The sequence below is a fragment of the Balaenoptera acutorostrata genome, chromosome 1, assembly GCF_949987535.1.
Source record: "Balaenoptera acutorostrata chromosome 1, mBalAcu1.1, whole genome shotgun sequence".
NCBI lineage: Eukaryota > Metazoa > Chordata > Mammalia > Artiodactyla > Balaenopteridae > Balaenoptera > Balaenoptera acutorostrata.
In genome coordinates, this window is record NC_080064.1 from 99,696,653 (window position 1) to 99,720,922 (window position 24,270).

Sequence of the window (24,270 nt, forward strand, 5' to 3'; positions counted from 1 at the left end):
GTTTGGAATTAGATAGGGGCAGATTCAAATTCCTGCCTATTGTTGATATATCTTTAGCATGTTCTTTTTATTCTTTGAACTTCACTTTCCTTATCTATGAAGGAGAAAGACTAATATCTATATTCTAAGGTTGTTCTGAGTATTAAATGAAATGCAAGGTTACCACTGTGCACATAGGAAGTGTCACTATATGTTAGTGCATTCCCTTCCCCCTCCCCACTACCACCTCTACTCCCACCCCAGAAGGAGACGGAGGGAGAATGGAGTTGGTATACATCTCTGAACGGCACCTCCTCTGACTGACAGGCTTTATTTCAAGATAAGGAAAGATGTTCTCCCCCTCCCCCTACCCTTGAGCGCCGTTGTCACCAACAGAACTGCCTGCAATTGGTATTCCAGGAAGATGCAGCCAGCTGCAGAGGTGCTGTTACCTGATCATGCATCTGTCTGGGAAACTAGAAAAAGAGAGACTGTGTTTAAAAAGTATATTTTTCCCCTCCCCAGATAAGCAGGAGAAATAATGGAATACAAATTGGAATGAACATGGGATAAAACTCCTGCCCACCAGGTGTTTATCCCAGTTCATAAAAACAACTACTTTAAAGTAATGAAGAAAAAAAAAAAAAAAAAACTCCCTGTTGGGAAAGCAAATGGAACCACATGTTTCTGAAACAATTTGAGAGAGAACTGCAAACTCAACGAGCAGACAGCAAATGCATGTCAAGCAGGGTCAGCACAGGCTGCCTTGCTCACAGACACTCCCCACGGACAAGGCTCCAGGAAAGGCTGGACCCCTTGAAATCATACCACCCATCAGGAGAGCACATGCACCTTCTGTCAAGCCCACAGGCCTTGGCGGGATGTGGGAAAGCTCCCCTTTTATCCTGTACCCACACCCCAAGAATTCCACTCCATTTCTTTTTCTTTAATGCTGCCCTACCAACTCTGTTGCTTAGGACACTGTCCCCCCTGTTCTTCCTTTCCCTGTTGTCCCTAAAGATAAGCACACAGGCCTTTATGGTTGGAAGAGTTTGCTGCTAATCGCTAGAAGACAATGCACAGGGAGAAACAAAGCCGACAAAAATGAAGACGTTTATTTACCTAATGAGCCCTTGCATGCAAGGTGACCAAATGTCCCTGTTCGCACAGGACAGTCCTATTGTACACCTATTGTCCTGATGTCATGATTAATAGCATCCCTTTTACTCTCAAAATTATCCATGTGTGGTCATAGAGTAGAATAAGTATTTCTATTTACATGGCACTCACTTACTTTATGTGAAGCATATAAACATTAACTTATTTAACCCTGAAAGCAATTCTATAAGGTAAAAAACATTTTTAAAATAATGAAGCCAAGGCATAGAGAGGTTGAGTAGCTTACCCAAGGTTACACAGAGAGTCAGTGTCTGAGCCAGGATTTCAATCAAGGCAGTCTGGCTTCAATGTCCTTGTTCTTAACCACCATGGTAGGCTAGCTATGACAAAGCTTTAAGAAATCACTTGCTCTTTCACTTAATAAATATTGTTCATGCCTTCTATGTGCAGACACTATGCTACAAATTATGAATACAACCATGAACCAAGCAGAGTCCCTGCTCTCAAGGAGCTTTTAGTCTGGGGGAGACACAGACACAAGTAAAAGGACAGGAAGTACAGGGTGCATTGAGAACAAATAGAATGGGGCAGGGCAGGTGGGTCAAGTGGCATCTAATCTGGCCTTAAAAGATCACAGAAAGCTTCCTGGAGGAAGTGACACCTGAGAAGAGTCCTAAAGAAAGAGTAGTTAGCTGGGCTGGAAGGACGAAGAAAAGGCCGTGCAGGCAGAACAGCACATCAGAAGGTCCTGAGGCCAAAGAGATCATGATGAAGTAAGGGAATTCAAGTAGTTCAGTAAAGCTCTAGTACTGCCTGGGGCCAGGGCACTTGCAAAAGTTGGAGCTGAAAACTCAAGTAAGCAGAGGCCGGACCAAGAAGGGATGTCGCTGATATCCTCACGTTACACTTTATCCTGAAGTTAATGGGAAACGCATGACTCTCTAGGAACTTAAGCAGAGAAGTGACCTGATCAAATTTTCACTTTAGAAAAATCACTGTGGTCTCTGTGTAGCAACGAATTGAAGAGGGAAGAGCTGGAGTAGACACAGGACACCCAGACAGAAGGCCGTTGTCAGGATCCATAGGAGAGGGGAAAGTGGCTTGCACTAAGGTAGTGATAGGAAATGTGGAGAGATGGGGTGGATTAGGAAGGTAGAACAGGCAGGACTTGGTGATTGGCACGATGTGGTGAGTGGGAGGAAAGGAGAGTCATGGATGCCATGCAGCTGTCCTGTCCTATCGGGGTCTGGAGCTCGAGCCATAGATTTATTTGAGAGTCATCCGAGCAGAGGTGGTAACTGAGCCATTGGATTAGGTGGCTCACCCAGGGGAGCGTGTAAAGTGGGAAGAGAAAGAAATGGCCATAAGAAGAATGGGAAGGGGAGGCAGGAGACCGACTAAGAGAGGATGATATCATCATGGCCACCAAGAGAAGAAGGAAAAGGAGAGCATTGTCTAAGGCTGCAGGGAGCACAAGTTAGGGCCCAGACACATCCGCTTGGTTTATCAACAAAATGGTCATTGGAAACCTTAGGGGAGCAGTTGCACAGTGCAAGCGGGAGTGAGGCTACGAAGGGATGAGGACAGGATGGAAGGTGACGATGAGTCTCAGAAAGCTTGGCCTTAAGGGAAGGGAGAGAGTGCGGGAGGTGGAAGCGGGGTCAGGTCCTGGAACAGACAGCCAGCTCCCTGCTTTCTTACTGTGTCCTCTCCCTCCCTAATCCTGCCCACCAGTTCTGCTGATAAATACTGTAGGAGAACAGATGGCCGTAATAGAAATAGTTAAGAAATCTCACTAAGTTCATGTTGCCATTTCCATGTTTTATAGTACTAGTCACCTAGAGATGCCCCTCATGGGCTTTATTCCTGATGGCATCTTTTGCTAGGCTGACAGCCATCAGGGCAGAACTAGCATTCATCTCCATTAGCATCCATCCAGGAGACCATCTGTCTCAAGGGGATTATCTGTATTCCTGAGAACCACCCAAATGGGTCAGTGGATCCCTTTAGGACATTTCCTCAATTCCAAGATCATTTATTTGAGTAACTACCAAAGCCCAGGAACTGAGGATTAAAACGTGAGTAGTAAATCATGGTCCTGGAGGATCATCCTAAGGGGATTTTTCAGGAGGGGCACCTGAAATCTCTGAGCTTTCCAGGCACCTCCAAGGGTATGCCCCTAGGTTTCCCCTAGAAGGGTTTGCAGTAGGTTGAAATAGGTCATAAAATGTTATATGTCCCACCACAGAACTCAGGATTATCACCACAGTTGGACACTAGGAGAAATTATTTATAGAGCACTTTTATAAATACTGCACTTTCATTCATTCATTCATTCATGCAATCAATCAATAAACATTCATAGAACAACTACTGTGTACCAGGTACTGTGTTAAGATACTGGAGATAAGAATCATGAACGAAATAGACATGATCTCTGTCCTCGTGGAGCACACAAAAGAGTTATGAAAAGCCACATTAATCAAAATAACTGTACAAACGTATAATTACAAATCATGACACATGCTACAAAAGCAAAATATTGGAACCTACTCACTCTGTTGGGCTAAGGAAACTTTCCTGAGAAGGTAACATTGAGATGATGTCTGAAGGATGCATGGGCTTTAGGTAGACGGTAGGAAGAACAGCCCAAGAACACAGAACAACATCAGCAAAGACTCTGAGGAACAGAAAAGCAGCCATCATTGGAGAAAAAAATTATTCTGACACTTGTTAAAATGGTAAGGAAGACTTCCCTCAGGACTACTGGAAAAGTGTCAAGACTATGGCAGTAGGGGAGAGAGATCAGGTTCAACTCCAAATGCAAATGGACGAATGGTGATTTATAGCCCAAAAGCAGAGCGAGGAACTCAGTGGATGGAAAATCACTAAGAGGAGTTATCAAGGGCAGGGAGATTCCTGTTAAACCGACTTAACAGGATTCTTGCTGAAGGCAGGCCAAGGACTTAGACATCAAAGGTGAGGGATGAAGCACTTCATCAGATATGATGGGTGTGAACTGACTTAGCAGGACTCTTGCTAAAACTGGGCTATGCAGGCCCAGAAAGGCCAGGGAGTGAGGGTGAGGGACCAATGTCAAGACCTAAACTAACCAAACCTAACTTGGTCAAGGAGAGAGTCTTTATCCCCAGTTGTCTAGGGCAGAGAGAGCAACGGGAAGAGGGGTAGTAGATGATTCTGGAGAGAGAAGCAGGAGTCAAATAATGAGGGCTTTGTGAATAGGGTTATCCTAAGACCCCTGAAAAGTTTTAATTGGAAGGAAGGGTTGTGACATGATTGGATTGTGTTTTCTTAAGATCTACTCAGCCTGCTGTGTGGAGGATGGAATGGAGGGGGCAAGAAGAAGGCTAGAAAACCACTGAGAAGGCTGCTGCTGCCCTGGAGAAACAAGGTAATGGGCAGACCAAGGTGGCGTTGGAGGTAGGAATAGAAATTACGGAGTTGAGGTATTCAGGAGGTGAAATTGACAGGTCTGGGTGATAGAGTGGTGGCAAGGAGAAAAAGCATCAATAAGTCTCCCATTATCTCGCTTCCTCTTTACTACAACCCTTTGAAACACATTATTGTTTTCTCAATTTATGATAAGGGATTTGGAACTCAAAGTAGTTAATGACATGCCCGGGTCACACAGCTAGTAGGTCTGGCTCTCAAGTTACTCCCTTTCTATGATGCTACACAGGAGTCAAGAAGCTGTTCCTTGTGGAAGATTCCACTCCCTTTTGTGCCTCTGAAAGCTACACTTAGTCAATACCTCGAGCATTTGTCCTTCACCCTCAACATTCCCTGTTTGCCTATGCAATAGCAAAATAAATTAAATATTATCACAGAAGCTGCTGCAGTTTGAGTCAGTTGACCTCCAAGGACAGTACAAATAGATTCCTCTGTTGGAGAAAGTATCTTCATGGGCTTATCTGGCTATGAAGAGTGAGGGTCCCTGGAGAGAACTGAGATGAGAAAAGTTTGGCAATAAGGAATTAAATCGCTCGGCATGACAAAGAGGAATTTTGCAGCGGGTACCATGGCCATCATTGTAACCTTAGCACCTGGCACACAAGAGCCAGTGTATATTTTTGTTGAAACTCTGGAGGTAGGGCCCAGGAATCTGTGACTTATCAAGACCTGGTGATTCTGACACACCCTCAAATCTGAGAACCTCAGATCTTTTTTTTTTTTTTTTTTTTTTATTAAACCAACCAACCCCCATTTCTTTTAAATTTATTTATTTATTTATTTTTGGCTGTGTTGGGTCTTCGTTTCTGTGCGAGGGCTTTCTCTAGTTGTGGCAAGCGGGGGCCACTCTTCATCGCGGTGCGCGGGCCTCTCACTGTCGCGGCCTCTCTTGTCGTGGAGCACAGGCTCCAGACGCGCAGGCTCAGCAATTGTGGCTCACGGGCCCAGCCGCTCCGCGGTATGTGGGATCCTCCCAGACCAGGGGTCGAACCCGTGTCCCCTGCATTAGCAGGCAGATTCTCAACCACTGCGCCACCAGGGAAGCCCAGAACCTCAGATCTTTAAAAACCTTTTTAACACTGCCCATACCATACCAGGCCCCCAAATCCTCAGTGAACAGCTGTTATACACAACAGTCTTTTGTTAGTAATGCTTTGTGCCCAAGCATACAAAGGACAAAGACCAAACATTCCAGAGTTTCTGACAATGACCAGCAGCAAGGCAAGTCCAGGCCAAGGCAGAGTTGGGGCCAGGTTACAGAAGCAGCTGCAGCTCAAGCGGTTCCAAGAGCAAATGTGAGACAAACCCTCAAATATGTAGTAAACATTCACTATTTGCTTCCCAAATATCCATCCCCATTTTTTTTCGGTAACAAATGAATGAATAAATGAATGAATGAATGAATTTTCATCTGTGGTTATAGCTTTTCCCCACACTTAATGCATAGCTCTAGATAGAGCACACAACCTAGATCTAGCCGATCAAAGCAGCACATGCCCTGGCCACAATGATTGAGCTCAGGATTGAACACACAATCTAAGCAGAGCCAAGAAGACAGAGTGGATTTTACTCAGACGTCTGGGGAAAAGGGAGGTGCTCCTTCCTATTGAATTTGAATATGACTGGATATGAAGCCGGAACGCCTATGTTTATTGCCAATTGAGGAAGAAAGCATGTCTGAAAGCAGGACCAACTCTACAAAAGTAGAGTTGAAAAATACAGAGAGAACAACCTGGTGCTGGTAACATTTTTGAGAAGCCAGATCAAGCCTCATCTGAAGGCAGTCTACTCCTGGACTTTTCTATTGCATGAGCCAATAAAAACTAGCTTTGGCTAGTTTGGATGGAGTTTTCTGTCCTTTACATCTGGAGGAGTCCTGATTGTGATGTAATACAGTGGGTTGAGTTATTTTATTTGGAAACTGTGGCTACAGAAAGCAGGAGAATTTGAGTCAACCAGTTACACAAATCTACCTCCCCTCAAGACTATGAGTACCCTGAGGTCTGGAACTGTGTGTTATTTCCTGTGGTAATGATAATAGACACTCAATGATTGTTTTAGGAATAAAGGGGGGACAAGAGGAAGGCAGGGTGGCAGAAAGAAAAGGGGATGAGAAATGTATAGATTTCTCCCAATGGTGCAGGAACCCTCCTGGTCACTTTGTTCAGGGTAGACTAGACCCTGCAGGGGCCCAGCAGAAGCCATGAAGCAGGAAATGAGGGCATAGAAGCTTCTAGCATCAGGCTCCTCCAAAGGGCCACTTACCAGGAAATTGCCTAGAAATGATGGCGCAGCCGTAACTGGGTCATTACTTTCCCTACAAATATTTCTCCCTTTTGTGAGCAACAAGGACCCATTCAGCCCACTATGTGGTGCCTCAGCTGAAATAACAGACCAAAGGGAATGTGTAATTGCCTTTCATCAGATTGAAACCATAGGGCAGCCTGGCCAAGCCGAAGCTCTGTCTCTGGCCATAGCGCAGAAATTATTTACTGCTTGATGTCAGGCCATGTGTGAGGAAGAAGAGGGAATAGAAGGGGAAAGGAAAGAAGACCAGCCTTCCGGCTAGCTTCAGCCCTTCTGGCAAGGCTACTCAGCCCAGAGCTTTGTCTGAAGAGAGAGACAGAAGGGGGTCTGGCTCTAAACTTTTAGGGAAGAAGGCACCTGGGGCAGAGGAGGAACAGGAAGAGAGACAGAATAGGGAGGGGTTGGAAGAGAGGGAAAAAGTTAACCTTTAATGAAATAAGTCAATTTACAAATCAAGAACAGTAGCCAACTGATAGCTTCCCCGCCCCCATCGGCCTGCACGAACCCTTGGAAATAACAAACATAACATCAGTCAGTTCATCAAGTCATCATCTAGTGTGTTGTTTTTCAATTATAATTTAATAATCTCAAAGATTAGAATGAAAATGAAAACTTCAGACTCATCCAAAGGGACATAGAGTATTCTTCCAGGGACCTATGACTAATCTGTATTTTGGGCAGAGGAGAGGAGTTTAAAATGACGCAAATCCTTGGGAACTTTGCTGGGTGATTTAGGAACTCCATGATTTTTCTCATCTACTTCCAGGAATTTTCTACTTGGGCTAGACTGTACCCCACTTACCTTTCCTTTTCGCCCCTCAGTGAGCTTTGTGTACCCCATCCTGGCCCACCAACTTCAGGGGAGCATGTGTATTCCACACAGGATGAGGGAGACAGGACTCAGGGTCCTCTGGGTGCTCTCCCCAAGGACCCTAACAGCAATATTGTTGTGCAGTTCCCAGGGTGCTGCCCTGTTATGCATTTCCTCAAGCAAACTGTCCCAGGATCCCATGGCCTTCAGCCTTGGCTTTTTCATTGCCATCGTATCTCAGGAGCCTATCTTTGGATCTGAAGATCCAAAACACCACATGGCCTTAGTTTCCTGGTCCTGGGGAAGGGTTGTCAGGCAATGGCAGTAATGGCAAGAACAGTGAATCACACAATCCTAGGCTCAATCCACCTCTACCACCCACAGCTCCATGAGGCAGTGGTGGAATGGAAACAGTCTATTTATCTCTTGTAAAAATAAAATACAGTGTGTGTGTGTGAAAAAAAAAAAAGCAGCTAAACCCCATTATAAAAATAAATTACTTTAAGAAACCCATAAAAAAAAAAAAGAATTATCTCTTAGGATGATCGCAAGAATCATATATTATAATTATATAATTATATATATAATATATAAATAATTATATATAATTATAATTATATAAAGGAATGTAGAGATTATATATGTAAGGATTACAAGGGCAATACATGTAACATCTGTAAAGCACCTGGCACAGTGCCTGATACATAGTAGACACACAATGTTAGATTTCTTTCCCTTTCCTTCCCAACCTCCCTCTGTGAAATCCAGGATAAGAGTTTCCTGGCTCCTTCATGGTCAAGCTGGCCCCAACACTTAGCTAACAACCAGAAGAATCTGTCCCTGAAGGTGGTTTTTCCGAACTTCTGGTCCTTGGAGCCCCCTACCTGCTGCGCTCTCAGGCCACACCCTTAAAAGGAAAAACTGTCTGGGGAGAGGCCTCCGCGGAACGCGCGGGGACGGCAAAGAGGGAAGCTGACAGCTGCAGGACTCGTCGCTCAGCACTAGGGGGGGCAATACGATCGAGAACACAGTGAGGGCCACGCCCAGAAATCTCAACTTCCCCTGAGCCCCAGTCGCCCAGGTTGGGATGATCCAAGCTAGACGAGAACCTTAAGGGCTACTCGGAAAGGCCTTTGTGGGAGCAAATAATGAGAGAAAATGTAGGGAGCAACGGAGAGCACACTGTCCTTCCCACTTCAGCCAGGTCCCGGCCTCGAGAGCTCTCTGCCTCTGCTAGACTGCAACCTCAGGATCCCCTCCTGGAGGAGCCAGGTGGGGGCTTGAGGAACAAGAGGTAAGGGAACCAGGCCAGGTCACTTTTCCCAGTCACTCCAACTTTTACATCTAGCTCACCCAGCATCTTAGTAAGTGTGGATCACAGCTAGAAGGAGTCCTATAGAGCCCCAGATGCTCAACCCTCAGATGTTCAGCTGGAAGGCAAGGACCCAGAGAGGAGAAAGTTTGAGCAAGATCTCCCAGGTAGTTTATCATCACCCCTCATAGGGTTTATCAAATACTTTCATGTCCATTATCTCGCTTGGCTATTCACAACCACCTGGCGGAACTATTATTCCATTTTACAAATGAGGAAACTGAGGTTCAGGTAAGTGCCCATAGCTCTCCTCTTCCCTACTAAGTTTTCATTGCCACCCACTGTTCCCTTCTCTCTTGCTTTCCCCAGGAAGATTGCTACCCAGCTCCAGGTATTATATAAATCAAAATTTTAAAGATTTGTTGCGTTCCCCATCTTCCTAACCCATCTAGTATGATGGAGAGATTACAGAGCATAGTAATTGTGAGGGTGGACTTTGGAGTCAGACCTGAGTGAATAGATTCCATCTTCATCACTTATGAATTCCATGACTATGGACTTCTTTGTACCTCAATTTCCTCATCTGCAAAATGGGAATATTCACATCTATCTCCTGGAATTCTTTTAAGGGTTAAATCAGATGTACTGTGAAGCAATTTCATAGTGCCTGGCATATAGTAAAGGCTTGAGAAATGCTTCTAGCATATATAATTATCATACAATTATAGAACTGAAATGATCTTTAGGAATTAGTTCACTACTTTCATGCCATTACCAATGAAGCTAAATGGAGTTAAGTGGAGGTGTTACTGTGCAAAGTAGTTTTGCATACTGGTTTGAATGGTTCCCATTCCCACCCCCCAAAATCCGTGTCCATCTAGAACCTCAGAATGTGAACTTTTTTGGAAATGGGATCTTTGCAGATGTAATGAGTTAAGATGAGGTCATACTAGATTAAGATGAGTTCTAAATCCAGAATGACTGCTGTCCTTATAAGAAGAGGAGAGGGGCTTCCCTGGTGGTGCAGTGGTTGGGAATCTGCCTGCCAATGCAGGGGACACGGGTTCGAGCCCTGGTCTGGGAAGATCCCACATGCCGCGGAGCAACTGGGCCCGTGAGCCACAATTACTGAGCCTCCGTGTCTGGAGCCTGTGCTCCGCAACAAGAGAGGCTGCGATAGTGAGAGGCCCGCGCACCGCGATGAAGAGTGGCCCCCATTTGCCGCAACTGGAGAAAGCCCTCGCACAGAAACGAAGACCCAACACAGCCATAAATAAATAAATAAAAAGGGTTAAAATGGTGAATTCATATTATATATTTTACCAGTGAAAATAAATAAGATTATGCCTTTTTAAAAAATAAATAAATAAATAATAATTTAAAAAAAAAAAAAGAAGAGGAGAGGACATATAGATACATCAAGTCACAGACGGAAGAAAGCCATGTGAAGACAGAGGCAGAGACTAGGGCAATTCAGCTACAAGCCAAGGAATGCCAAGGTTTGCCAGGAACCCCCATAAACTAGGAGAGCAGTTTAAGTCCCATAAACCCACCCCTACCAACACCCCTCACCCAGGAACTGACCTTGTCAACACCCTGATTTCAGACTCCTAGCCTCCTGACTGAGAGGGAATACATTTCTGTTGTTTTAAGCCACCCAGTTTGTGGTAATTTGTTACAGCAGCCTTAGGAAAGAAACTACAGTTTGTGACAGAGGGAGAACTCCAGCAGAACTCGCAGTTTTCTGTTTTGTTTTTTTCACTTCCAGCCTAGCCCTTTTTTACTCCATCATTGCCTCCCCAAACCAGCAATAAACATTTATGGTACACCTACCTAGGAAGTTTACTTATTTGGAGAAAAATTAACACACACTATAATCTTTAGCACTTCTTACTAAATTGTTACCTGACACACAGTAGGCATTTAATAAATACTTCCTGGCAAGTTGATAAAATAATAGATATAAAAATGGTATGTTGTGTTATACAAATTTAAGAAATTAGTACGAACCCATTTTCTACCTCTGTGTATGTACATCAGTGTGCCAGACTCTAAATTTATTTACACATTTTATATATTTGAAGAATCACAAAACTTCAGGTTCACAAGCCCTGCCCATGCACTAGCTCCTGGGGTGATGAATTAAAAAGAGAGTAATCTGAATACCCTCAGGACTCAATCCTACACAGTGGGGACGATCTCATTCTTGCTGGGTCCTCCCACACTCACTGAGGAATGGACAAGTGGGAGCTCAGGGAATCAGGGGAGCTGCCGGTTGCTGTAAAGGAAGAAAGCACCAGGTCAGCCTGGGAGTAGAATGGGTGGTGGTGGGTTAACAAAGGAAGGAGGGGAGGAGGGATGAGCTGATTCACTGGGGCAACTCTTAGAGTGACTCAGAAGCCAGCAGAAAATAGCCTGTTCTCCCACATCTGCCTCATTGTCGGGCAATGAGGCACTTCCTCATTGCACACCCGTAAGGCAGGGCAAAAGGGAGGAGGAGGAAACGGAATTTTTCAAATTCATGGGCCTAGTCCAGCACTTAAACTCTGTGTTTTTAACCATTTCAGGCATTTTGTTTCAAGTGACGTCAGTATTTGTTGAGCACCTACTATGTGCCTGGCCCTTCATCTCGCCTTTCAGATCATCAGTCTCCTGAACACAGGGAATGATGTCTTTCTGAAGTTCTGTATTACCTATTTGTTACTTCAGAAGCACTTGGGCTGCTGTTGAGCACCTCAGTACAGTCTTCTTGTCCTTCATACATAGAGATGACCTTCTCCAGCCAGCAGTCAATAGGGGGAGGCATGGAGCTTGTTTCTGTCTCTAATGCTGGATTTACAGTCATCCAGGCCCACTCTGGACCAGCCCTCCTTGTGAGAGCCAAGTGTATGGTGAGCAGAATATAGCACAGGTTTGAAATCACACATCTTGTTGGAAGTTCTTTATTTACCATTTACTAGCTCTATGGCTTTACTTGATTTCTCTGAATCTCTATCTTCTCATCTGTCAAATGGGCACCAATGATGTCTATCTTACAGGTTAGGAAAGATTTTTCATTTGGTAGTGAAGATTAAATATCATTATATGAAAGTACCTGGCACAGTGATGACATTAATACTGGTTTACTTCCTTCAAACCTATCAATGATTGCAGACTGACCAAATCCCTCCACCAGACTGTAAACTGCATGAGGACAGGGCTGCATCTGTCCTGAGATAGTCTGCCTAGGTGAGTACTAGGTCCCTAGTACTGTCTTGCTTAATAATAGTTAATATTAGAAATAATATATTAAAATTAATTTACATTATTTATGCATTATAAATATTTAATTGTAAGTATTTATTATATTATATTAAAAACAATGTGGTTATTATTCTCTTAACCAGTTGAATCAATCTGTGAACTGGAAAAGGATCCAGAAACCCTGACCTCAGGAAGGGGTGCATCGTCTCCCTTTTCTAGGTTATTTGGTGCTGGTAAGGCTTGCTGCGACCACCAGCAAGATCTGCATTCCTGTGTTCACGAGGGACAGGCATTCCTTGCATCCTCTACTGTCCTGTGTCCCAGCGTCACTGCAAACGTGGTAGCCCACAGTATAATGGGGCCAAGGACACAAAAAAGTCCCCTCATTTGGAAAACATAGCGTAGAAAACCATGACACAAATTTTATTCATTCGACTTCTACCTGGAAGGCAGGTCTGGCTGGGTTTGGGCTACCCGGTGTCCCCGCTCCAGGGGCTCCAGAGCTACTATTCTCTTCCAAATGTAATGTGAAAAGAGAAGGCGGGGGTGGTCCTCCGGGTTTTTTATCTTTGCGCCCTTGTTTCTAGCACAGGCTTCGTAAAAGAAAAAAAGAGAGAGCAGGCAAGCCACGTTACCAGGTTTTCAACAACCAGTTTTCTAAAGCAGACCCAAAGCGCACTTCATTTATTAACATTTTGGATGAAATGAAACGTTAATATGCCCGATCAATCAGGGCACCCCAAACCCGCCGTTCCTAAGCTGCCCGTACCATGAGGGTAAACACGAAGCACTCGCCACCGTCCGGTCCAGAAATCGCTTAGAAGGTGGAAAGTTGCAGAAGCCGAGCCGTGAGGGTCGTAAGCCCACCCCCGAGCCCGGGCCGGAGGACTACGCTTCCTCCCGGAAGTGACGCGAGCTCAATCCCAGCTAGGCTCTCCCCAAACAAAAGGGATCTCGGGGCCCCGGGAGGAGCCTAAAAGACATTGGAGAAGCCCCTCCTCCAGCCGGAGCGGATTGGTGTCGGGGCTGGAGAGGCGAGAAGGAGATTGGCCCTGCCGAATGCCAGGGCCCTCGCCAGGCGGTCGAGGGGCGGGGCCTCGGAGGGCTGTGTATGGAGCGGCTGGCGGAGGCGGCAGGGAGCGGAGCCCCGAGCGCTGGGAAAAGGTAGGAGCCGCTGGCGCCCGGGCTTGGCGGCGGCTGGGAGGCCGGGTCCTCGAGAGAAAAGCAGGGGTAGGACCACCGGTGTCCTCCCGCTGCCGTCCCAACTGCCACTCGCGCCCATCCACTGAGGGGGCGGAGCCGTCTCGTCTACCTCCCGGTATTCCCTGAGGAGGCGGCTCCTCAACCTTCGAGGGTGCTCGCAGCCACTTATTGTCCCTCGTCAACCCCAGCTCCCCAGAAGGGGCTGCCCTCCTGACACCCTCCGTTTAAAGGGCCCCCTCGCCCAGCCCCTCAACCTTGGGAGAAGGCGTGCGGGTTCCCATTCCGTAGACTGCCGTCCCCACCCCCGTTTGTCTGGCCGCCCCCGGGAGGCCAGACATCCCTTCCTACACCTGTCCTGCTCGCTAGGGTGGGACCAGAGCTAGTTCCATCCGTAAGATAAAAATCAGTGTTTTCCAAAAAAAAAAGAGCGATGGGGCGATGCAAAAATCAGAGACCCGACCTAGACTGCCAGCTCCACGGACGAAACGGCCTTCCCCCGCTTGGGTTCTTCCCATCCCCCATTCTCTGATCTTCAGCCTTCCGCCTTAAGCCCCGAGGATCCTCTGTTCGCCTGTGGGGCATCGAGGGCTCACCTGCTTCGGGACCTTTTTAGTCTCTGGAGGAAGGAGAAATAGTAACCTTCCCCGCCCCCCTTTGTACCTTTATTCCTTGAGGGAGAACCCAACCCCTAAAGGTTGTTTTAGGTTTGAGTTGCGTTTCATTTTTGCTTTCCACCCTGTTTCTTCCCTGAAAACTTGATGAAAACCACCCTTTGGTATTTCATAGTGAGGTGGGCGTGTTGGATATCTACAGAGTTGGTCTTGTGTGGGTAGGAATGCAGTGTATATTGTTGGACTGTCAGTGAATAACAGAATGCTTTCAAGTGAAACAGTACAGATAAGTAAATAAAGAGCTTTAGATTAGGAATGAGTATCTCCTAGTCTAGGGTGGGCTGGTCTGTTGCCCAGGGAGACTGCAGTTAACCTGGAAGGTATAGTTCTGTTGAAACAAAAGGCAGGAAGTGTTTGAAGAAAATTCAGGTTCAGCGGTCTAGGTTCATGATTAATCTGGTCCGGTGGCCATTGGTTACTCTCTAGCCCCTATTTTATGGTGGGTTTTTCCCTCCAGGTGAAACTGATATGTATGTATATATATATATGATGTTGTTGATTGGTTTTACAAGACCACTATCATCTACCAAAATTCAGGGGATGAAAATTAAAAGCACATTTTAAATCTGCTTTAAGATAAGGATAAATAAAAGCAAGGTAAACTCCAGCTGTTCACACACATGTGACTACTACCAAAGAGTGTCCCTATAGTGTGCTCATAAAGGCCTTCATTTCAGCAGGTGCAAAGTATTGATGATTTTGGCCTAATGTTAATGCTATTGAATCCCTAGTAATCATCTATTGCTAGCACTTTCATATATTAAAATTTGCCATATTTTTTTAGCATTGTTTCTTTTGCTTTCGGTCTGAAGTCTGTCTTACTACTGTTATTTATAGCCAAAGATAATAACAATGGGATGCAAGGAGTTGGAATCATGGGGGCAATTATAACAGCTGTCTTTTACCTTCCTGATTAGAGTCTCTGAAGGTAGACTTTCTGAAGGTAATTAATTTTGAAGAGTTAGGTTGGAAGTTTTCAGAGCCAGTCTCAGTGCTCACAGATCTGCCCAGTGATTGTTTCCAGATCTCCGATAAAAAGGCACAAAGAAGAAACTGTGGAGGGTCTCTCCAGCAAACGCAAAGTGTACTGCGATAGGTGGGTAAGGGCCCCTAGCAATAGCAGCAGAAAAGAACTAAAAGCAGAACAGGAATTCCCAAAAAGATATATCTTATTACATGAGCAGAGAACAGAAAATAAACTGAGGTAAGAGACTAAGGAAAACAAAGTTGCGGTGATTGCCAGGGCCTTAATGAGCAGAGAGGAAAAAGCAAATAATGCTCTTTGATTACTTGGCACAGTAAACAGGATCTGTCTGATACACATTTGGGTCTTGGAAATCTTTCCTTTAACTTTTTCAACACTTGTTTGGTTATATCAGATGAAGAAAAACATTGTATGCAGAGATTTTTTAAGGTATATTTGTAATCTGCCTCATTAAATTATAAATTCTTTGGGAGGGGTATTAGTATTTTTTGTTTTGTTTCATCTTTGTACCTTTCACAATGCCTAGTATGTAGTTTGACTTCATGAACGTTTGTTGAGCTTCGTTTGAAGCTGACCCCTTCGGGTAGACTAGAAACATAATTTACTGATAAGATATGGCACATGTTGTTAGTACAAACAGCCCATAAAGAATTTAATATTAAATATTCTTCCTCTTTAGCATTTAAACAAAGGTGAAGAATTAGTGTCTGATTTTAGTGATTGGTTGGTTTTATTTTAAATATTTCAATATACAGCTAAGATGCCTAAGTAAGGGAAAACAAAGCTTGTATATGTCATGATCTCAGACATATGATACAAGGATTTTTAGGCCACTGAATTGGTGTTTAGTGGCATGATGCAAGAAGCAGAGATTTATTTCTAGAGGAAGTTTGTCCAGTCTGTGGTGGTTGACCCCAGGAATAGCTTGTCAGCCTGTTACTAAAGGCCATTTTTTCTTATTTCCTGGATGTTTGCCGATAATAACTAAAAATCACATCTTCCTAGTTTTAGTTCAAAGCATTTCAGTGAGAAAATGGCTTATTTATGGTGAGGCTATAAAGTGTGCTGATTTACAGCACAGACTTTAAAGGCAGACCTGAGTTAAGATTCCAGCTCTGCTGCCCTTTTGCTGTATGACCCAGGGAAATGGCAGTTTTCTATCTTCACCATATCTCAGTTTCCTCAGCTGTGACTTAAAAATGACTTTCAGAGATTTTTTTTTTTAAAGATTACATGAACATGACATACAGGAAGCACTCAGTAATTGGTAGGTATTATTGCCATTATTATTAGCACTTTGCACGTGAGTTAAAGAATTTAATATTAAATATTCTTTTACTCCTTTAGCATTTAAACAAATGTGAAGAATTAGTGTCTGAGTTTAGTTATTGGTTGGTTTTGTTTTAAATATTTGAATATATAGCTAAGCTTCCTAATTAGAGGGAAACAAAGCTTGTGTATGTCATGATCTCAGACATCCGACAGAAGAGTTTTTAGGGCAGCGCATGTGTCTTACGGTATGTGTGTTTCATAATTTTGTCATGTACCTTATCTTCCTTAAACTTTTTGGCCCTGGAAAAGGAAAGGCAAGGGATTCAACCGTCTGATGTCTTCTCTCTGAATTGTCAGTTGTTTCACTCCACACTGTCTTAAGTACCTTCACCCTTAGTGTCATATAAATGGTTTCGTGGATACCGTGATCATGGTGCAGGGTTGTACCTTCTGTGAGATTTAAGGGATTTTCAATGGTAATTTTGATTGACAGTGATTTTTGCCTCTTGAATAACTCTTCTACTACCCCCAAAGTAAGGAGCAATCATAAGAACAACTCAAATGGGTGAGAAGAAACTATGGATAGGGAAGTTAAGAGTGGAGGTGGGGGAGTGGAGGACAGGGGTTTGTGGGTTGAGGAAAACAGGACTACAAGCAGGCATTGAAGTAAAGAATGTAGTAATATGCTTTCTCCCTGCCAACTATTTCCAAACTCTGTATTTCAGGTCCAAAGCCAGAGCTTCCACTCTAAATGTGTGCTTTACTGCTAAATGAATCGTTTCTGCCTTTTGGAGCCACAAAGAATGTAATCCTTAACTGTTACTGAGTTCAAATAGAAGCTAGGAAGGAAGATAGGAGAGCACAGGATGATGGGGTTTACAGACAAAAAGGACTCCTGACCCTGAGCCTTGGGAGCATCTGCATGGGTCCTTTGTGCAGAGCTGCTGGGGAAGGAGAGGCTGCAGGGTGCTCTGGGTCAGCTCGCCTAGAAAGGTGAGCCAGGGAGGAAGGAGTGCAGAGGGAGAAGCAAGCAGGGATGAGTTGTTTTAATGAGAAATAAGATCTATAAATTATAACAGAGAGGAGAATGAACTGCCGGGTAAGTTGTAGAAAAAAGGAGCACTAAGTTTGGGGTTTTTTGAAGGAAGGTGTTCCCCATTCCTTGGTTTCTGCTAAGTAGTCCTTTCTGTTGTAGCGGGTTGAACAGGAGTGAGAACAGAACCAATCTGGTTCTTAACTGGTTTAATATTTGACGGTACAGACAACATCTGGTCTAGTCCTATGTATCAGCTTCTTCTTATTGCCTCTTGTTCTTAAATTGAAGACATGGAAGAAATTTTCTGAAAAGGCTCCACCCCTAAAGACTTCTCTGCTTCTAAACCTTTAGCCTTCGCCACACTCGCTGAGTCTGAACGCGTTCTTCTTGGGGGTCTAGTTACTTCTCATTCAGCGTGTCTCGCATCACAGCCATTATTTCCCCCCCAAAACCCGTTCCTTTTCTAACATCCCTGTTTCTGTTAATGACATCATCATTATAGTCACCCAGCCTTAAAAACCTCAGCTGATCTGGGATTATTTCCCCTCTTACCTCCTTAAAAAAGCCAGTACCAAGTTACTATACATTCTTTATAAAGTCTCTTGCATCGGTCTTTTTTTTTTTTTTTTCCTATTCTTACTGCCACCATCCTATTGCACACATTTTAACCTCATACCTGTACTGTTAAAGTTTTCTCCCAACTGCTTTTTCTGCTTCCAGTTTCTCTTCAGTCAAATCAGCTCTGTGCGTCAAGCTTTAACCTTCCTGAAACTATATTTTTATTGTGAGATTCACCTAGTTAAAAATGTTTAGTGGCTTCTTATTTCCCAGAAGATAAAGTCCAGTTTTGTACACTGTAATTCAAGGTACTGCACTGTACATTTCTTTCCAGCCAGCATGTTTTGATTACCCCTTTGAACCAGAGACTGCTGGGTGCTAAGTTTATCAAGCTGAATAAGACAGAGTATTTGTCTAGAAGAGCAGAATCTTATGAGACAAAAGACAGCTATGTAAATAGATGAATTGATGTAATAGAATGTGATAACTGCTCTGGGGTTATGAATAAGATACATATCCATTATGCATTTAATATGATTTCAAAATAGCTGTGATATTTTTAGAAAACCCGTTTATCAGTATTATGAGTTAAAATTGTAACTTGATTAAAAGCTGTAGAAATTCAGTGGAAGCAAAGGCATGCTTTTCACTTATATCCTAAAGTCACAAAAAGCCAGTCTAGGCAGAAGATTGTCCTTTTTCTTTCCCAAGTAGTGTGCAGATAACCATTGGCCTGAATACGTGTTGTGTGTGTTCCTAAGCTGCCTTTCCCAGGAACTGGCCAGGCCATCTCCTTCTTGGAGCAGATCAACCTACCAGGTTAGAAGGAGTAAACATGTTTTGATTTCTAAATTAGACACATGAGTGGTAGAAAGTGAGACCTCATTGGAAAAAAGGAAAACTTCATTATCCTTACAGATGAAACCAAATATATGCTCTCCAGGGATGAGAAATGAGAGAACTGACCAGTCACTAAGTCATTTAACCCATTCAGTATCCTGTTAGAGTAGGTATTGTCATCCCCATTTTATAGATGAAGAACTGAAAGCTCAAAGGTTATGTGGATCAAGGAAGTATGAAGTGGTAGAGCCAGGATGCAAACCTAGGTCTGTAGGGCTCCAAAGTCCAAGCACTTTTCACTGCAACACACTGCCTCCCAGAAGAGTTACTGTCCCCAAAAAACCTTGGAGCAAAAACAATTGCCAGGTCTGTTGGTCATTTTCAACTGATACCAAATTGTTAAACTTTTTTAAAAATCAGTGGTCTGACTTAGAAGACAGAGTTAAAAGGCAAAACAACATCATCAGTTATAATATTCTGTTACAGGCTTTTGTGAAATTTTTTTACAGTTCGGGGAGAGTCAGGCTATGGGCATAGCTAAAACACAGATACCTTGATGTATTACAGTTCATCCTCCACACCATATGCTCTGTTTCTTCCTGGTTTGAAATCCTGATGGAGTCAACGACTTCATCCAACATTAATGTGGAATATTTGAAGGGTTCTTGTATTCCAGGCTGCCTGTAGAATTGAGGCCCATGAATCATTTTACTGGAAATAAAATCAATCTACATATTATTTTCCCTCATTGTGGTATTTTACAAATCATGGTGGCATTATTTCAGAAAAGCAAAAATTTAGGGGAATGATGGACAGATAGATGATCTAGACAGATATACGTATTTCAATGAAATCATGTTATAATTTCATTGAAATAAATAAAGCCACTGACAAATAATACCTGAAATGGTAAATACTGCTGGTAATTTTCTGATATTAGAAGACATATTTTTAATTTTAATGAAAAAATGTGTTAACGTAAAAACTATTCTTCATTTTCATTAACATACATTCCAGTAGCTTAACTAATGTAGCTCTTCTGGTTTGGTCTTGTCTCAGATGAGAATACTTGAAAAGGTGTAAACAGATATCCAGGTAGACAGACCTGTTTTTAATAGCGTTGTGCCAGATGTCCTCATTTTGGGGGAGAGATGTTTGAATGCTTGTTTATGGGCATGAGGCCACTTCCTCCCTTTCTTCAGGATGCATATAAATGTTGTTGGCAACATGTAGGAGAGACAATGATAGAAACAGATGTACACACATAGTAAGAGAGACGGACATTCACACACACACAAACAGATACACTAGAGATGTATGAGTCTTAAAACAGAGCTAACCAAAACAAAACCCTGATATCCATCATGGTGTCCCAGAAGGTGGATTAGACTGGATCTTGATAATTTTACTATTTAACTATAATCTTCAGTAATTCACTTAACAACTCTGGCCTCAATTTTCATCTGTAAAATGAGAGTGCTAAATTAGATTATTTCTGAGGTCCCTTCCAGCTCTGTGAATCACATTTTAGCTGATAAAATGAGAAAATCAGATGTGAACAGTGGTTACCAAGTAGCAGTGGTTTCTAAGGAAGCCTCTGGAATCAAATTACTTAGGTTCAAATTCTGTTTCTGCCACATACTAGATATGAGACTTTAAGTTATTTAGCCTTTGTACCTCAGTTTTCCCATCTGTAAAATGGGGATGATGATGATGATGAACTTGTTGATAATGGTTATAGCATCTATCACCTAAGGTTGTAAGGACTGAATTAATACATGTCAAGTACTTAGAACACTGCCTGGAACATGTTTATGTTTAGCTCAATAAGTGTGTATCTTTTTTATTATTGCTATTATGGCTTGAATTCTTCTTAGAAAACTACTCTAGAAAACTCTGAGGAAAAAAATAAACAAATAAAAATAAAACTCTGAGGAAGTGGTGATTAACATTGGTAAGCTCAATTATATTACTAATTTCTGTACTAAGTATAAATCTAGAATATCTGGTATCCTAGAATCAGCTTTGAGTAGAGTACTGAAAGCACTTTAAGTATTGATCTTAAAGAATAATCAGCTTTATTACAGAACTGGTTTCTTGAGGCCTCCTTCAAAGTCCATATTGACAGTATTGGATAAACAAGCACCTCAATCCCTTAGCACTGTTGTAATTTCTTTGTAAGTGCATTATTCATATTATATTTCAGGATCCTGAAATTTACAATCTCCAAAACTGTTTCAAAACCATTCTGTTTTATATAATCCTATACATAGTGTTGCTGGGAAAAAGCAGACTGAGAAGACAAAGCAGGGCATTCTTTGTTCAGGTACTCACATGGTAAGGGGAAGGCTTTGATCTAGTTGCTGTAATAGTCTTTAAAAGTAGTAAATGTTGTATTAGTTTGCTAGAGCTGCCATAACAAGTACCACAGACTGGGTGGCTTAAACAACAGAAATTTATTTTCTCACAATCCTGGAGGCTAGAAGTCAGAAATCAATGTGTCAGCAGGATTGGTTTCTTCTGAGGCCTCTCTCTTTGGCTTGTTAAATGGCCATCTTCTCCCTGTGTCTTCACATGGTGTCTCCCTGTCCTGCGTTTTTGTCCAAATTTCTCTTCTTATAAGGACACCAGGCATATTAGATTAGGGCCTACCCTAATGACCTCTTTTTTTTCTTCTTCTTCTTTTGGCTATGCCACACAGCATGCAGAATCTTAGTTCCCTGACCAGGGATCGAATCCATGCCCCCCCGCAGTGGCAGCGCAGAGTCTTAACCACTGGACCACCAGGGAATCCCATGACCTCATTTTTTTTAAATTTTTTTATATATTTGTGGCTGCATTGGGTCTTCATTGCTGCACGCGGGCTTTCTCTAGTTGCAGTGAGCGGGGGCTACTCTTCGTTGCAGTGCGCGGGCTTCTCATTGTGGTGGCTTCTCTTGTTGTGAAGCACAGTCTCTAGGTGTTGGGCTTCAGTAGTTGTGGCTCGCAGGCTCTAGAGCACAGGCTCAGTAGTTGTGGCGCACGGGCTTAGTTGCTCCGCGGCATGTGGGATCTTCCCGGACCAGGGCTCGAACCCGTGTCCCTTGCATTGGCAGGCAGATTCTTAACCACTGCACCACCAGGGAAGTCCCCCATGACCTCATTTTTCACTTAATTACCTCTTTAAAGACCCTACCTTTAAATACAGTCACATTATGGGGGTACTGGGGATTAGGACTTCAACATATAATTTTGGGGTTAGAGGACACAATTTAGCCCATAACACGTTATAACACATAGACACATAAGAATACAAATACTCAGGTAATATCTTTTACCTGCAACTGAAACAAGATTGATTTGACATTTGTAGTAAAGCTTTTATTGCATAGTACTGTAGAATTCAGTTAAAAGGTTTGTTTTTCTATCTTGGTTTTAGAATCTGTAAATAATAGTAGCAGAAACAACTGTCTGTAGTAAATGTACAAAAGATCTGCTTTCGTGATGAGAAAATTTATTTTCTGATAATATTTTGACAAGTTTTTCTTTACTAGCCTAATCCTAAAATGCCAAAAGTGGAATGAGAGGTACAGTTTGGAATGTTGTCACTCTCTTACCCCCAAACGCATAAATAACCTTTATGAAAAACCAAAAGTGCCAGAGGGTGGGAAGGCTAAATCTTGAGATAGTCAAGGTAATGTGTCAACACCTTCCACCCTCAGATAGGAGGTTGCTTTGGATACTTTTTTTTTTTTTAATTTTTATTTATTTATTTATTTTTTATTTATTTATGGCTGTGTTGGGTCTTCATTTCTGTGCGAGGGCTTTCTCTAGTTGTGGCAAGTGGGGACCACTCTTCATCGCGGTGCGCAGGCCTCTCACTATCGCGGCCTCTCTTGCTGCGGAGCACAGGCTCCAGACGCGCAGGCTCAGTAATTGTGGCTCACAGGCCTAGTTGCTCTGCGGCATGTGGGATCCTCCCAGACCAGGGCTCAAACCCGTGTCCCCTGCATTGGCAGGCAGATTCTCAACCACTGCGCCACCAGGGAAGCCCTTGGATACATTTTTTTAAAAATAGCAGTGCACTTTTGTCCATTTTAGATTTGGTATTTATAAATGTGACATGTTTATTTTTTTAAATTTCATATATACTGGGTTTTTAAGGAAGTACATTATCTAATGGAAAGCTGTCAAAACAGCCATTTTGTATGTCAGTGTTGACTCTTTGAATTTTTAGAATTAACTGGCCTCCCAAATTTTGGTTTTGCTTATATGTACTGGAAAGAGTCTTTACATAATTGCAGCAAGTTTGCTTTACATCCGTGCTAATACCTTATCACTGATACTAAAAACTTAATTGAATGGCCTGAATCTTAGTCAATTGTAGCCCAAGTATAAATTTCTTTAATTTGATATCTGAGTATATAGGAAAGAAGTGATTTTTATCCAGTTTTGCAAGAGTGATCTCTTGGGTAAAATAACTGAATTCTTTTTTTTTTTTTTTTTTGGTGCTAGCCAAGTGGATTTTAAAAAAAAGATTTATGTAGTTTTTTTTGAGGTGCTTCTATGTCCAGAAATATCTGAGACTCACCTTAAAAATGTTTTCTCTCTTTCCTGTCCCATATCACCCACCACATAGAAATAAAGCCTTCAGTTCCACATAAAGACATACACACACCCAGATACTAGATAGACAAACATCTACATGTACTCCACCCTGCCCTGCCTTACTCCTTACATAGCTGTAGCAACTGGGGTGTTTCTTTTTGTGCCACCCAATCTCCATGTGGTAAAAAGGCAACAATGCCTGCTATCAAAGAATGAGTTCCAGAGCAAAAGCTGAGACTTCCTCAAGAAGGAAGAGGCACAACCAGAACCAGAATGAGTGGATGTTGGGTCAAGGGAAAAGGCTAGAATAAAATGACCAGAGCCAGAGCAGCATACCTTCATGGCAAAATGAGCACTGCTGTTCAGGAGGTACAGTGGAGGTGCAGAGCCAGTGTCCTCCTTGATACCCATAATTTCTGTGGCTGTTGGCACATGAAAGTTCATACAGAAGAGATTCATGGACTTCCCTGGTGGCGCAGTGGTTAAGAATCCTCCTGCCAATGCAGGGGACACGGGTTCAAGCCCTGGTCCAGGAAGATCCCACGTGCCGCGGAGCAACTAAGCCCATGTGCCACAGCTACCAAGCCTGCGCTCTAGATCCCATGAGCCACAACTACTGAGCTCACACGCCACAACTATTGAAGCCCACATGCCTAGAGCCCGAGCTCCACAACAAGAGAAGGCGCTGTGATGAGAAGCCCGCGCACCACAACGAAGAGTAGCCCCCGCTGGCCGCAACTAGAGAAAACCCGCGCAGCAACGAAGACCCAATGCAGCCAAAAATAAATAAATAAATTTATTAAAAAAAAAAAAAAAAAGAAGAAGAAGAGATTCATGCTCTCCTGGCTGTTGGCCCTGACTTGGTGGGAAGTAGCT

At 43.1% G+C, this 24,270-nt stretch overlaps 1 protein-coding gene and 1 long non-coding RNA gene across 4 annotated transcripts in view; one reads left to right on the top strand and one right to left on the bottom strand.

Moving 5' to 3' along the window:
• LOC103016470 (uncharacterized) overlaps positions 1–13,145 on the bottom strand; it is a 153,208-nt gene extending 140,063 nt beyond the window's left edge. The window contains exon 1 of one of the 2 annotated variants that reach the window (XR_009006736.1): positions 13,012–13,145. This is a non-coding gene — a long non-coding RNA (uncharacterized LOC103016470). The remainder of the gene's footprint in view (positions 1–13,011) is intronic. The other variant, XR_009006738.1, reaches the window with a different exon arrangement.
• A 131-nt stretch (positions 13,146–13,276) lies between these two features.
• CTTNBP2NL (CTTNBP2 N-terminal like) overlaps positions 13,277–24,270 on the top strand; it is a 64,775-nt gene continuing 53,781 nt past the window's right edge. The window contains exon 1 of one of the 2 annotated variants that reach the window (XM_007169385.2): positions 13,277–13,406. The gene's annotated coding sequence lies outside the window, so the exon portion shown is untranslated. The remainder of the gene's footprint in view (positions 13,407–24,270) is intronic. The other variant, XM_007169386.2, reaches the window with a different exon arrangement.